Source organism: Dermacentor andersoni, chromosome 8 (assembly GCF_023375885.2).
Source record: "Dermacentor andersoni chromosome 8, qqDerAnde1_hic_scaffold, whole genome shotgun sequence".
In the NCBI taxonomy this organism is placed as follows: Eukaryota; Metazoa; Arthropoda; class Arachnida; order Ixodida; family Ixodidae; genus Dermacentor; species Dermacentor andersoni.
The window spans coordinates 34,958,506-34,971,845 of record NC_092821.1 but is presented as its reverse complement, the minus strand read 5'-3'; the positions used below and the strand labels follow the sequence as shown (position 1 = coordinate 34,971,845).

The window sequence follows — 13,340 nt, the reverse complement described above, 5'->3', positions numbered from 1 at the left end:
ATCTTTGCATTTGAGAATTTTGGGCTCCGACACAGTGGAACGCACGCGCAAATGCGACAATGCACACCAAGTTTTGTTCCTTCGCGCATCCCGTGAACAGGGCTCTTTCGAGGTTAGAGGCTTGCACATACATCGAGCAATATAGTCTGGCTGTTGTCGCGCGAGCGCAGTCCTTGGAAAAGGCACTTCGGGAGCTGGCGAACCCCACAGTGTCCCAGAGTGTCGCGATAAGCAACATCACGGAGTCGGCGCACAGTGATCCCGGGTACTACGGCTCCCCTCAGTCCTCGACCGCCGACCACGGGTCAGGACACGTCTGCATCGTAGCGGCGAATGGCGACGCGCTCTGCCTCGTTTCCAGCATCAACACGCCGTGCGTATGCATTCCAGCTGCTAAAGCCCATCTCCTAGAACATTACTCGGCATTTTACCTCCTTGGCGCGCTTTGCACCCATAAACTCCATTACTATTGCGATAGCTATTATATGGACACTCCAGGCGCATTGCTGCCGTCGCCGTCAGGCTCCGTATTAAGTCCAACGGCGATAAAACTGTCATAGGGCGCCATATGCTGTGCGAGTGACAGCACGCGAGGGTGAGCCGGCGAATGCTGCTCAATCTCGCGTGTGCGAGCGAGAAAGGCGGGCCGGAAGCGTGCCCTCTCCTGTCGCGCGCGAGGCACGGGGCAAGCCATGCACGGGGGTCAGGCGGCGTGCGTCTAACTGTCGTATAAAAATCCCTCACGTGACCTGATCCTAGGTGCCTGGGGACAGGATCTTTTAAGCCCCAACCACTGGCACGCCTCGGGAAGCTTCGGCACGCGCCGAAGCGTCAAAAGCGTCGGTCGGGAACACGGCGCAGCGTGACGACGCGCAGCGATTATGTCTACTGCCGATGCTAGAAGTTTGCCGAAGGCGACGCTGCGCCGGCGTGGCACCAATGAGAGGCTGCGACGCGTCGCAAGCGTCAACCAATCGGAGGCTGCGAATCCTCCAGCTGCTATATATGCCTATGATGGCCGCCCATGCGAAGGCGCCGGCACCAACGATCGTCCGAGTTCTTTGGGCGCACGACGCGCGCGACAGTGTTCCTGAAAGACAGTGTTGTAATAGGAGGCCGACTACGACACGACCGACCGACCGACGACCGTGGGCTGTGGCAGCGCGACGTGGATCCGAAGCGACTTCGAACGACGCCGACTAATCCACTGCCCACTGGGTTCCGCCGGGCTCGGTACGATGGTCAGCTAAAACAGCCAACCGAATCACGATTGCCGCAACGTCTGTGCTTGTTGTATATGTATTTTGTTGTGCTCAAAACGAATGGAGACATGTTTACGAGCTCCCGAAGTCTGGACAATCAGCACTCGCCTATCGCCGATGTTGTTTACGTTACGCGTAGGCCTAGCGCGTCCATCGAGTTCGTAACTGGCGAGTGAAGGAACCCAGCTGAGAAACTCTGTCGAAGGAAATTAATTTTCAGGTCCGTTTGGTGCTGCATTGATTTAAAATATGGCACTCCTGACGTCGTGTGATGTGTGATGTGGTGAATGAACCGTGTGGAAGTTGGGTTGGTCAACCGCGGCGTGTTCCGTGTGGTGTCGGGTGACTCAAATTTAACGGGCAAGCTCTGCGCTGTTTCCAGTGGCAAAGATAACTTCCGAAAGCGAAAGACACTAGTAGCCGAACTATGGGAAGTACTTAATTATCAGCCGTGCCGCCCGTTTCAGCTGACACTGCGCTCTTCTATTCGGCATGTGAATCCAGTTCAGTACAAGTTCACTGTGCTCCTTCACTCACTTCTTTCAAGTGCATCCGTGTTTTGGGCTAGTTGGAGATAAATCGCTCGTGTAGCAATCAAGAACACTGACGCACTGAAGCATACGTGACAACGCAGTCATGTTTGAGTCAGTGTGTCCTTATACTTGAGAACTGCAAAAAGAAATCTGTTTGCAACGTGTGCCCCGTGTGCAGTGCATAGCAGGACCTGCATCATGCAAGACATATGCATGTAGCAGCGTATACCAGGATTGCTTCGATGCCTGCTTCAGAAGCAGCAAGTACTCAGTCAATGAAACTGTAATTGATTTTTATCTCACTTTTTATTTATGGAAAGTGTACGTAGCTGGTGTGAGTGCATTGTGTGAGTGCGGTCGGTATGCTTAAACTGCTGGAATCCCTTCAGCTTCTACTAAAATGTTTCTTACTGCAATACTATAAATTGTAGTCAGGACAATGATCTACTCAAAACCAAGTTACTAATGCATCTGCGCAGAATGTGTTTGATTAACAAGTTAACACTTCCACAACAACAATATGCCGATGCACAGCATATGTGCTTGCAATACATACATTCCGTAAAGGTGAACGACTGGGCCTACAATAACAAACTTTGTAGTAGCACTGCAAGAAGTGCTGCCATGTGTATCAGCCACAACAAAGCTGCTGCACGTCCAACCTACTTCCTTGGAGGCACCTCTATAAAGACGGTTCGGGCCCTTCCCATTCTGGGTGTAACATTTAGCTCTTCTCTCAACTTTTCCGCATATGTCACCAGCACTGTATCTAAGCATCGGCCCATTCTTGGCTTTGTGTCCCATGTCTCCCTTCCCTGATGACGTAAGGTTTTCCGAGCACTCTACGCTTCAGCTTAGGGGCGATAGAATGTAAGCAAGAGTTGGCGAAACCAGTTGAATTCCAGTGTAGATGTGTGATGTGCCGAGTAAATGATTGGAGTCACCGCCCAGCATCCGTACTTTGCGGCAGTATAAGCTCCCGCCGTTCTTGGTAACAAACCTTTACTGAAAACCAATCTTCGCAATTACTTATTCATCAGCCATGCCTAGCCACGTATTCCTTAGTGGCAGGATCTGTGGATTACAACTACGCTGCCCGACAAGTTACGACCATAACGTGACGCTTGCGGTTACGGATGCCATACTCGTGACTCTTACTATACTACTACTATACTGCGCGAATACTATAAACATGAGTTTACTGCACAAGTTAGTGAACAGACATTTTAGAACCGCGTTTTTCGCTTTACATACACTCAACGCAAGCACCATTGCAGCATATTACGGTACGCGTCCCTTCAAGACAGAGACGCGAACGCAAACGTAAGAACGCGTTAGAAGACAGGGTCTTGGGCCTCGTGCCAAACATATCCAAGCCAACAATGTGTTAACAGTCATGCCGTCGTTTCTATGCAAAGCGGTTATGTATTTAAACTTCTGGAGTGACAGTCCAATCCGCCACCTACGGGAGCGCGTGAAGCCGCCGGGGGCCACATTGTTAGAAGAAAAGGAGCGCGGCCACAGTACGTGGCTGCGGTACACGCGCGACGCAACCTGTGCTTGCGGTTGTGCTATGAAAAAATAAAATGAAACCCCTTTAGGAAGTATAGCAGTCCGCCATTGTGTGTCGCTGTTGTCAAAAATAAAATGTCATGGTGGTGGGTACCTTGTGTTTTGTGTACAATATGTTGCTAGAACTGAAAAACAGTCGTTTCCTGTTTTCTTCACTCAGTAGCCTGCCACGTGCATCGGCATTGTGATGCCCTTTCGTCGATACGTGGTGCCGGCCCGTATTGACACAACGACATGACCTCGAAATATAGTATCCTTATGCCATTTCTTTAAAAAATCCCTATTTGTGTAAATGAACGTTTTTGGTTTAAACCTAGAAAACAAGAAAAAAATATTCAACGGCAGGTCTCATTTTTGTCTGGCGTTTCAGTTCTAGCTGAAAAGAGTCGGTGAAAGCAAATTTAAGCTAAGGCTACCCACAATCTGAACGCAGCCGCAAGCCTACATGCGCGTTAATGAGAATAACCTGCCAAAGTTAAGGTCATGTGTCATCTGGCGGCTCAAGCAATCTTTACTTCTTCTTTTTTTTTCGTTTCTGCATCCGTTCTGCCTGCGTCTTCGGTAAAAACGTGAAGTGGGAAGGCAGCTAAACAGAAATTGGTGGAGGCAGGTGATAGCGTAATGGTTAGCGTGCCCATCTCCCAAATGCAAGATGGTGCATTTGGGAGATGGGCTTGAATCCCGGTGGTTTGTTTGTGAAGACAGCTTACTGTGCTCTCTAGTGACTGCGAAGCGCAGAATGAGGCGGCAGCCTGACAACAACGGTCGCCGTCAACGTAACAGAATGAGCGAGCGTGCAAGGTCACACCTAAAGCCGAAAGCACATTCAGAGGAAATACACTATGCTCTTGTCGACAAAAAAAAAAACGTGATGCGTAACGAGCGGTGTTGTTGAGCGAGGCTGTAGACGGATAATGTCACCATAGACAGGACCACGCTCCAATCCCGGTGCTCAGCGGAAATATACATCGACAGCATGTCAACTAGCGTGTTGTTGATACTTCATGAAGGTCGTTACGTGTTTGTGTTGTGTCTAGCAGGAGCGAGTAATGTAAGAGATGACACTGGAGAGAAGGCGGTGAGCGAAGTCCGCGAAAAGTAATTGAGGATAGCCATATTGAACGTCGACGCCATGTTGAATAAAGCCTGCGACTTCAGTTGCTCAGCCGCCAGAAAGGCTTGAGTGGTAGCATACCGCTGGGCGTATTTGGTAACCACAGCAATAAACACACACTTTGCGGAAGTAAACAGAGGAAAGGGACGTAGTGAGTTGGCCGCCGTTTTCGAGCTCTAGCATAGTTTGAAAAATTAATGTGGCGAAGTATGACGCACAAAATAGTATATGTCAACCCAAATGAATCAGCGTGGTCATACTTGCGCGACACGCCATAGTGGCCTGCCTCCAGGACATCATGAAGTTGCAGCGATGAGAGTTTTCATTGGGTACTTGAGAATAAAAACGAGCACATCAGAGACGTCCGAGGGACATTTCTAGGGTACAAGGGCACATCACCCCCCCCCCAAAAAAAAAAATAAAGATCACGAATATAAGCTTACGAATAGGGACATCATAAGATCAAGCACTACGGCGCTTGCTGATCTTGTTTAGGATGACGTCAGCATTTCATTCAGCGTTTATTTCTGAGAAAATCTGTTGAAGTTCCGTTTATTTGCATCACAATGGCAGGCGTAATCAGGCATTGACAGCATTTCATTAGAGAGTGCCTGTCTACTTTGTGGAGATTACGTATGACAATGACAACAAACACAGAAAGCTTTGCTTACATCGATTCGCACATACATGTAATCCGCATAATTTTTTTACTATCAATTTAAATGCTTAAGAATGGCGCTCATTAACGCAATATTTCCATTCACAATGAGAAAAAGCGGCTGTCGTATCCACAGTAGAATTGATTTATATGGCTTTAATCCCATGGACATAATATCGTTGCCAACTTCCGTGGGATTGGAGTCGTCAAAATGGGATACAGTTGACAGGGAAATCAGGATGTTGATCAACGGCAAGAAGGCAGAAGCTTGCACAAGACCTTAGAGATATAAAATGACTTTTTGAGCAGCTTGGTCAGGGGGCCATGCAATGGTTTCCACGTCTATTAAAAATCCTCCAAAATATGAACAGAGGCCGACAAAAATGCGGCCATTTTGGGAAAGGTGAAACTGCTGGAAATTTCAGGACAGCATTACCCTAAATATAAAAGATGACTTAAATATGAGAAACCATAACGTTGACAGGGTGGCCAAATTTTGGCGCAAATAAATTGGTAGTTGAAGCAGTTCAGCTGAAACGCAATGGTGCGAAATAAGGCGAGAATGTCGGCAAGTGTTGAACAAAGGTCAAGTAGGTCCTGTGACCGACGCCAGCGCTCGGCAGCTGTCAAGCGACTGCACGTATTAGCGAGATGCCTGGTCTTCAGTAGTTACAGTATGATTCGGGTCTGAAATATTGGACGCGGACTCCGTCACATAGAATACAATGCATTCTACGGTGTCATTCTTCGACAGATGGTACCGATTCTCGCCCAATGAGGATGGGAACAAATTGTCTCACGTGCCGGCTGTCACCTTCCTCCTACTGCCAACATTCCTTCCCCTCCCTAGTTGCTTAGCTTTTATAGGGTTCGGCTGCTAATCACGAGGTCTCGGGATCGAATCCCAACCACGACAGCCGTATTTCAATGGGTGTGAAATGCGTAAAACCCGCGTACTTAGCGTTAGGCGCACGTTAAAAAATCCCAAGCGGTCTAAATTATTACCGAATCCTCCACTACGGCTTGCCTCATAATGAAATCGCGGTTTTGGCAAGTAAAACCTCATATGTTATGTAACATTCGTTAAGGATGTCCTGGGCAGTCGAACAACTCTTGAATACAATTAAGTGTCAGGCGTTGTGCGCGAGGTCTTTGAGTATGTGGATAGCCTTTATGGCGTTCGATAGCTGCTAGTCTACATTGCGGCTATATAATAAAGGCGGAATGGCAACATGGTAGAGAATGTGGAGAACATACAAATCCCGCATATATTACTGCACAATAATTTTAAATAGCGTCCTTGCTTCACGCACGTGGATAATCGCCATAGAAGACTACTTTGGAAACTAACTGCAAATACTGTATATGTCGTACCCAAGGGTGTACCTGGCCGGGTGGCCAGTAAATGTGACGTAATATTGCGAGCAGCTTCGGCCATAGCATGCTAACGGACGACGACACAGACTGAAGTGACTAGCGCAAGAGTGGACAGGGGACACTAAAGAGGCTGTAGTGTCTATTAACAGCATTTAGCCAAATGTGAGTACTCGGTTGGCAACCGGGAATAAAGCATGGGAGCTTGAGCAATGAGTGCGTATCACCGTGTCACTCCAATCTAAATCAATCAGACCGCATCCCGGTCTACGCGAACACTAAAATGGTGTCAGAAGTGTTATTTGGTCCCATGTGAGTGCCAAACCAAGTCATTCCGTCGTATCATCCCTCAGCAGCAAGCGGCAACCGACAATCGCAGCCATGGCATACGCGCTCCCTCCCTTCCCAAGTTTCGACCTTCGCGCCACAGACGCCAACAATACTGGTCACGAATGGACCAAGTGGATAGAAAGGTTCGAGAACTTTCTTTTAGCGTGTGATATCACGGCAGATGCACGCAAGAAAGCGCTCCTCCTCCACTACGTCGGCGAGGAAGTCTACGACATATTTCGCTCCCTCCCCGACTGCCCTACACAAGCTACAACAGCTACAAGCACGACCCAGACCACGCAGAGCCCATCGACGCCAGAATACGATGCCGCACGAGCGAAACTGAGTGCATACTTCGCCCCGCGAGTGAACTCGACATTTGCGATCTACAAATTTCGCCAAGCCCAGCAAAACGTTGGTGAGCCACTGGACGCCTTCTACGCGCGCCTCCGGCAGCTCTCTCGCCACTGTAACTTCGAGAACGTCGACGCTGAAGTCCAGAACCAAATAATCCTCGCCACAACGTCGTCTCGCCTTCGCAAATACGCAATGCTTCATTCCCTCACTTTACCAGACTTACTTAAACAAGGAAGAATGCTCGAGGATGTCGAACGGGACGTATCCGAAATCGAAAAGAACGTCGATAACAATGCGGCGGTGCTCGCAGTGCGCAAGGAAGGACAGCACCGTGGCCAACACCAAAGAAACAGCCGACAGATGCCACGACAAACCTATGCACCGCAACGACCTCGTGTCTCATCAGCAGATTGTCGCAACTGCGGTGGCAAGTGGCCTCACCAAGGCGGACGATCAAGTTGTGCTGCATGGGGCAAGACATGCAGGGCATGTAACAAGGTTGGTCACTTTGCACGATTCTGTCGTTCAACGAGACAAATGGTACAAGCAGTGGACTGTGACAATGGTCCAAACATGAATCAGACAGTCTGCAGTAAGAAGAGTTCTAGTGCCAAAGAATGTGCTGCCACCCGTGACACCAGTTCAAGCAGTGACGAGTATGTTTTCGTTGCCATGACCTCACCTCAGACAGGCCCATCTCCAAAAGTTATTGTCACTGTCAACAATGTGCCGGTCACTTTCATAATCGACACAGGTGCAACAGTGTCAATTGTTGGCGAAAATGACTTTGAGAGCTATCGGCTAAAGGTGAAACTTCAGGAAACATCCGTCAGAGTGTTCCCATACAAAGCAACATCTCCGCTTGAACTTCTAGGCAAAGTCTCCGTCACAATGAGATACAAAGATAACTGCATTGAAGAAGACATCTTTGTCATTCGAGGAAACTGTGCACCACTCTTAAGCTTCACAGCAGCATCCAACCGGGGGCTTGTCCAGATCACATACCAAGTTAATGAGCATCAAGGTGACAAGTCAATCGTGGAAGCATTCCCCAAGTTGTTTAGTGGAGTTGGAAAACTCAAAAACCACCACATTCATCTTTTTGTGGCCGACACTGTCCCACCGGTTGCACAACCACACAGGCGTATTTCGTTTGCCTTACGTGACGCCACAGAGAAAGAACTTGAACGCCTCCTGTCAGAAGACATCATTGAGCCAGCCATAGGACCTACACCGTGGGTGTCCCCTGTGGTTATTGTGCCTAAACCGCATCAGCCTGATGAAATTCGAATCTGCATTGACATGCGTGTTGTGAACACTGCCATTCAACGGGAACGACATTTGTGCCCAACAGTGGATGACATCATTGTTGCCTTAAATGGAGCAACAATGTTCTCCAATCTTGACTTAAAGAATGTATATCATCAGTTGGAACTTGACCCTTCCTCAAGGCAACTCACCACGTTCTCAACACATGTTGGCTTGTTTCGCTACAAACGACTGAACTTCGGCATCAGCAGTGCAGCTGAAATTTTTCAGAACACCATACGCCAAGTGCTCAATGGCATCCCCAATGTTCTGAATGTTAGTGATGATATTCTTGTTTTTGGGCAAACCAAACAGGAGCCCGACTTGTCCTTGGAAGCCGTTCTGCAGCGACTCCAAGAAGCTGGATTGACACTGAATGAAAAGAAGTGTCACTTTCATCAACGTGAACTGAACTTCTTTGGACTTCATTTTTCAGCTGATGGCGTTCGTCCTGATCCTAAGAAGATAGCAGCCTTCCTACAGATTAAAACACCGGAATCACCACAAGAAGTGAAGAGCCTGCTAGGAATGATAAACTATTCAGGCAGATTTCTGAAAAATCTTGCTGACCTCACACAGCCTTTACGTGAACTGACACTGAAGAATGTTGTCTGGGAGTGGACAAAACGACAGCAAAATGCTCTTGAGAGCCTAAAGCAAGCCATGTCCGATGCCTCCACCCTTGCTTACTTTGACCCATCCAAACCGACAGAATTGGTGGTAGATGCAAGTCCACATGGACTGGGTGCTATCCTTACACAGCGTGACAGTGAAAACATTGCAGTGATAGCTTATGCAAGTAGAGCGCTTACACCAGTTGAAAGTCGCTACTCCCAAATTGAACGTGAGATGCTCGCAGCTGTATGGGCCATGGAGCACTTCCGTCTTTACCTTTGTGGAGTCAACTTCCTTTTGCTGACTGATCACAAGCCTTTAGTGAGCATACTGGGAAACCCAAGATCATCACCATCTGCCCGCATTGAGCACCTTGCTCTACGCATTCAATAGTACAAGTTTGTTGTACAACACACTGCAGGAAGTAGTAACCCTTCCGATTACCTTTCCAGGCATCCAATTCCTGAAACGAAAATGTGTGCCCGCATCGACAAAGTACCTAATGAGTATGTCAACTTTATCCAGCGCCACAACATCCCAAAGGCCTTCTCGGTTCAAGAAGTCGCTGATGCAACGAAAGCAGACCAGCAGCTACAGTCACTTATCAGTGCTATCCAGCACCCCACACTCGCCAGCTGGGTCTCAGCTGAACTGAAGCCATTTGCATCCATAAAAACAGAACTAACAACAACGCCCGAGGGCATCGTCCTTCGAGGAACACGCCTAGTTCTTCCCGCTACTCTGCAGAAACAAGCAGTGCTGCTTGCTCACAAGGGCCATCAAGGGATTGTGAAAACAAAACAAATGTTAAGAGAAAAAGTGTGGTTCCCAGGCATGGATAAACTCGTGCACACTTTGATTAAAAGCTGCCTACCATGTCAAGCAGCTGTTCCCCAAGCAAAGCAAGAACCACTTGCCATGACGGAACTGCCCAGTGGTCCCTGGGAAGAAGTATCAGTCGACTTTTGTGGTCCCTTCCCAGATGGAAAGTACGCTATGGTGGTGTTAGATGACTTCTCACGATACCCAGTGGTACAAGTCATACACTCCACAAGTGCGAACCATGTGCTTCCCTCCTTACGACAAGTGTTTTGCCAGTTTGGAATCCCTGCACAGGTAAAAAGTGACAATGGGCCACCATTCCAAGGCAAAGAGTTTGCTGCATTCGCAAAAGAATTAGGATTTCGGCATCATCGGATCACACCTTTGTGGCCTCAAGCTAATGGCGAAGCTGAGCGGTTCATGAGAACATTGAAAAAGCATGTTCACACTAGTCAGCTTGAGAACATAGATTGGAAAGTAGAGCTCGACACTTTCCTGATGTCATACAGGTCTTCAAGACACTTAACTACAGGAAGATCACCGTATGAACTGCTGTTTGGCAGACCGGTGAGAAATCTTCTGCCTTGCTATGTTGAAGCTGCTTCGGAAACGGAAGACATAACAAAGTTCAAAACAACTGTGCTCGAGAAAAGGGCATACAACAAACAACATGCTGATGCACGAAGGCATGCTCAACCACACCGCTTCTGTGTCGGTCAGCGAGTTTTGTGCAAGCAAGACAGACACGACAAGTTCACTTCGTACTATGATCGAAACCCTTATACCATTGTCAGCATTCATGGATCACAAATCAAGGCATCGAGAGGAAATAGAGTAATAACACGCAACTCAAGTTTTTTTCAAAGATGCCTCTGGCCTTAAACAAGCACCAGCCAGAACATCATTTGACTGTGATGACATCATATATCCTCTACCCACCTCAGTGCCGGATCCTGCACCACCTGCATTGCACCAGAGTTCTCCAAGAGAGCGCTACCCAAAGAGAAACAGAAAGCCTCCACGCCATCTTTCTGATTTCGCAACCTGACATTGTGACTGTTTGTTCGTAGGAGACATTCACGACTTTTCAACAGTGAACTGTTTTCCGTTTATGGTTTCCCTAATCACATTGTGTCCGCATTCATTTCATTTTCCCCAAGGAGGGTAATGTAGTGTCTATTAACAGCATTTAGCCAAATGTGAGTACTCGGTTGGCAACCGGGAATAAAGCATGGGAGCTTGAGCAATGAGTGCGTATCACCGTGTCACTCCAATCTAAATCAATCAGACCGCATCCCGGTCTACGCGAACACTAAAGAGGCTACAAGGACAAGCACCCAGTTGGAAGTTTCCGCTTATCTTTGTCGCCTCTTTAGTGTCCCGCGTCCACTCTTGCGCTAGTCACTTTAGCATGGAATAGCAACTAGCCCGGTCTCACACCCTGCGACGACACAGGGACAGTTTGCTCAACTCTTGTGTCGTGACTTTTGTGTCAAGGTGAAAAACCAACATATCCATGTATATGTCTTAATACTTAAGCACATCTAGATTTGCAGCTGCGGCGGTAGCCCATGAGTACGCATTGCAAAGTCACTAGTGAAATAATTGTGTGCACTTTAACGAATTCCGATAGGGGAATATCAAAATCCGTCCACGACGGCATTTCTAGTAGACGCTGTGCGATGTTCGGACGTTAACAATGTGTGCCGACTGAAGAAAGGCTGCCCCGAAGTGCTTCTGACGGTTAGGCTAGCTTCTTTGCTCCGTAGAATGAAAAAAAAAAAAAACAAAAGGAAAAGAAAAAAACAAGAAGAAACAAAAAACCGCATCAAAAGCCCAGAATCAACCATTGCTCGTAGCGACTAAACGCTCTTAGGATGACGAAAATACGGGAAATGCGGGAGATGGAGATTCAAGACGATGAGCAAAATGTGAACAAGGTGAATGCAGGAGCCAACGTTTCGACAAGTGGACTTTTCTTCAAGGCGACGTATGCTTTCTGTGGCGAGGAAAGCATACGTCGCCTTGAAGAAGACAAGTCCACTTGTCGAAACGTTGGCTCCTGCATTCACCTTGTTCACGTTTTGCTCATCGTCTTAGGATGACGAGTAATTTCTAGGCGACGAGCGAATACGCTTTATCAAGGACACTGATAACGCCGGCGGGACAAGCATTGTGGCGAAGTTCAATGCGCAGTGATAGTCTTTTTTTGTTGTTGTTGTTGTTGTTGACGTCATCACGCGTCACCGCGGGAAGTTTGAAAAGTTTAAGGTCAGTACGCCACGTGGTGGCACTCACGCGAACTAAACCCTTGTGTCCAGAGAAGCTGGATACGAGCGTTAGGCTGTAGTGTGGGACAGGCGTTTTCGCTGCAGGGCTCGAGCTCACCGGATCGCTTGGAGGGTCTCAAGGCCCCGCTTTTTGCATGACGTGTACGTGCGAAAGATGCTTTACGGCGTTCTCGCTTAGCCTACTACACTCCTCTCGGACGCACGAGTGCGCACGGGCTTTCCAAGCTGACACAGGCGCAGCCCAAGGTGGTACGACGACGACGCCATAACGGCAGTAGCATGGCGAATGTTAAATGGTGAGGATAGTATATAGCGTCGAAAATGTGACGACGACGGAATGAGGACTGTGAGATGACGAGTGTGTGACGATGATGCCGTGATGATGACCGTACGACGACGGCAGTATGACGACAGTGTGACCCGACGAAGACTGCGTGACGACGACGGTACGACGACAATCAGATGACAAGAACCGGAATGGCGATGATGAGACGACCACGCAGGCATCACGACGACGGTATGACAACGAACGTGTGTCGGCGAGTGTACGACGACGATCGCAAGACAATGCCGTCATAATCACGATTGTCTAACGTCAGCATGATCACGATTGAATGGAGAAGAGACAATGACATCGATGGAACGACGAAGGCGGTTTAACGAAAGCGGCGAGATTACAATGGGATGACGACGACTGTATGACGACGATGGCACCTACCGAGCGGCGCACACCCATGGAAACTGTACACTGCACTATCTCCGCGATCGGCCTGCTACCGCCGATGGCACCAACGGCGCAAGCTTTAGCATCGAGCAAAGAGATTCCAATGCTTTAAAAACCCGTGTGCTGGTTGTCGGAAATGCTTACGTGAACGTGAGAATCCATTAAAGAAACGTAAATTTCATATTTAATAAGGGTGGTATGTGACGCCATGCCCCCGTACGATAATAGGAACATGTATGTCTTTATACAATATCCACATGCGTTAATCATATAATCGTATGGCGCTCGCCCCATATGATATATGGGAGCACGAGAGTTTTTTTATGGAATGTATATGGGACATATTAGTTCTTTCGTTAGGGAAGTGCCATATTTTCACA

General features: G+C 48.1%; 1 pseudogene; it reads left to right on the top strand.

The window, feature by feature from the left end:
- The first annotated feature begins 6,659 nt into the window (after window positions 1-6,659).
- On the top strand, window positions 6,660-8,291 carry LOC126526496 (uncharacterized; annotated as a pseudogene).
- The last annotated feature ends 5,049 nt before the right edge of the window (window positions 8,292-13,340 follow it).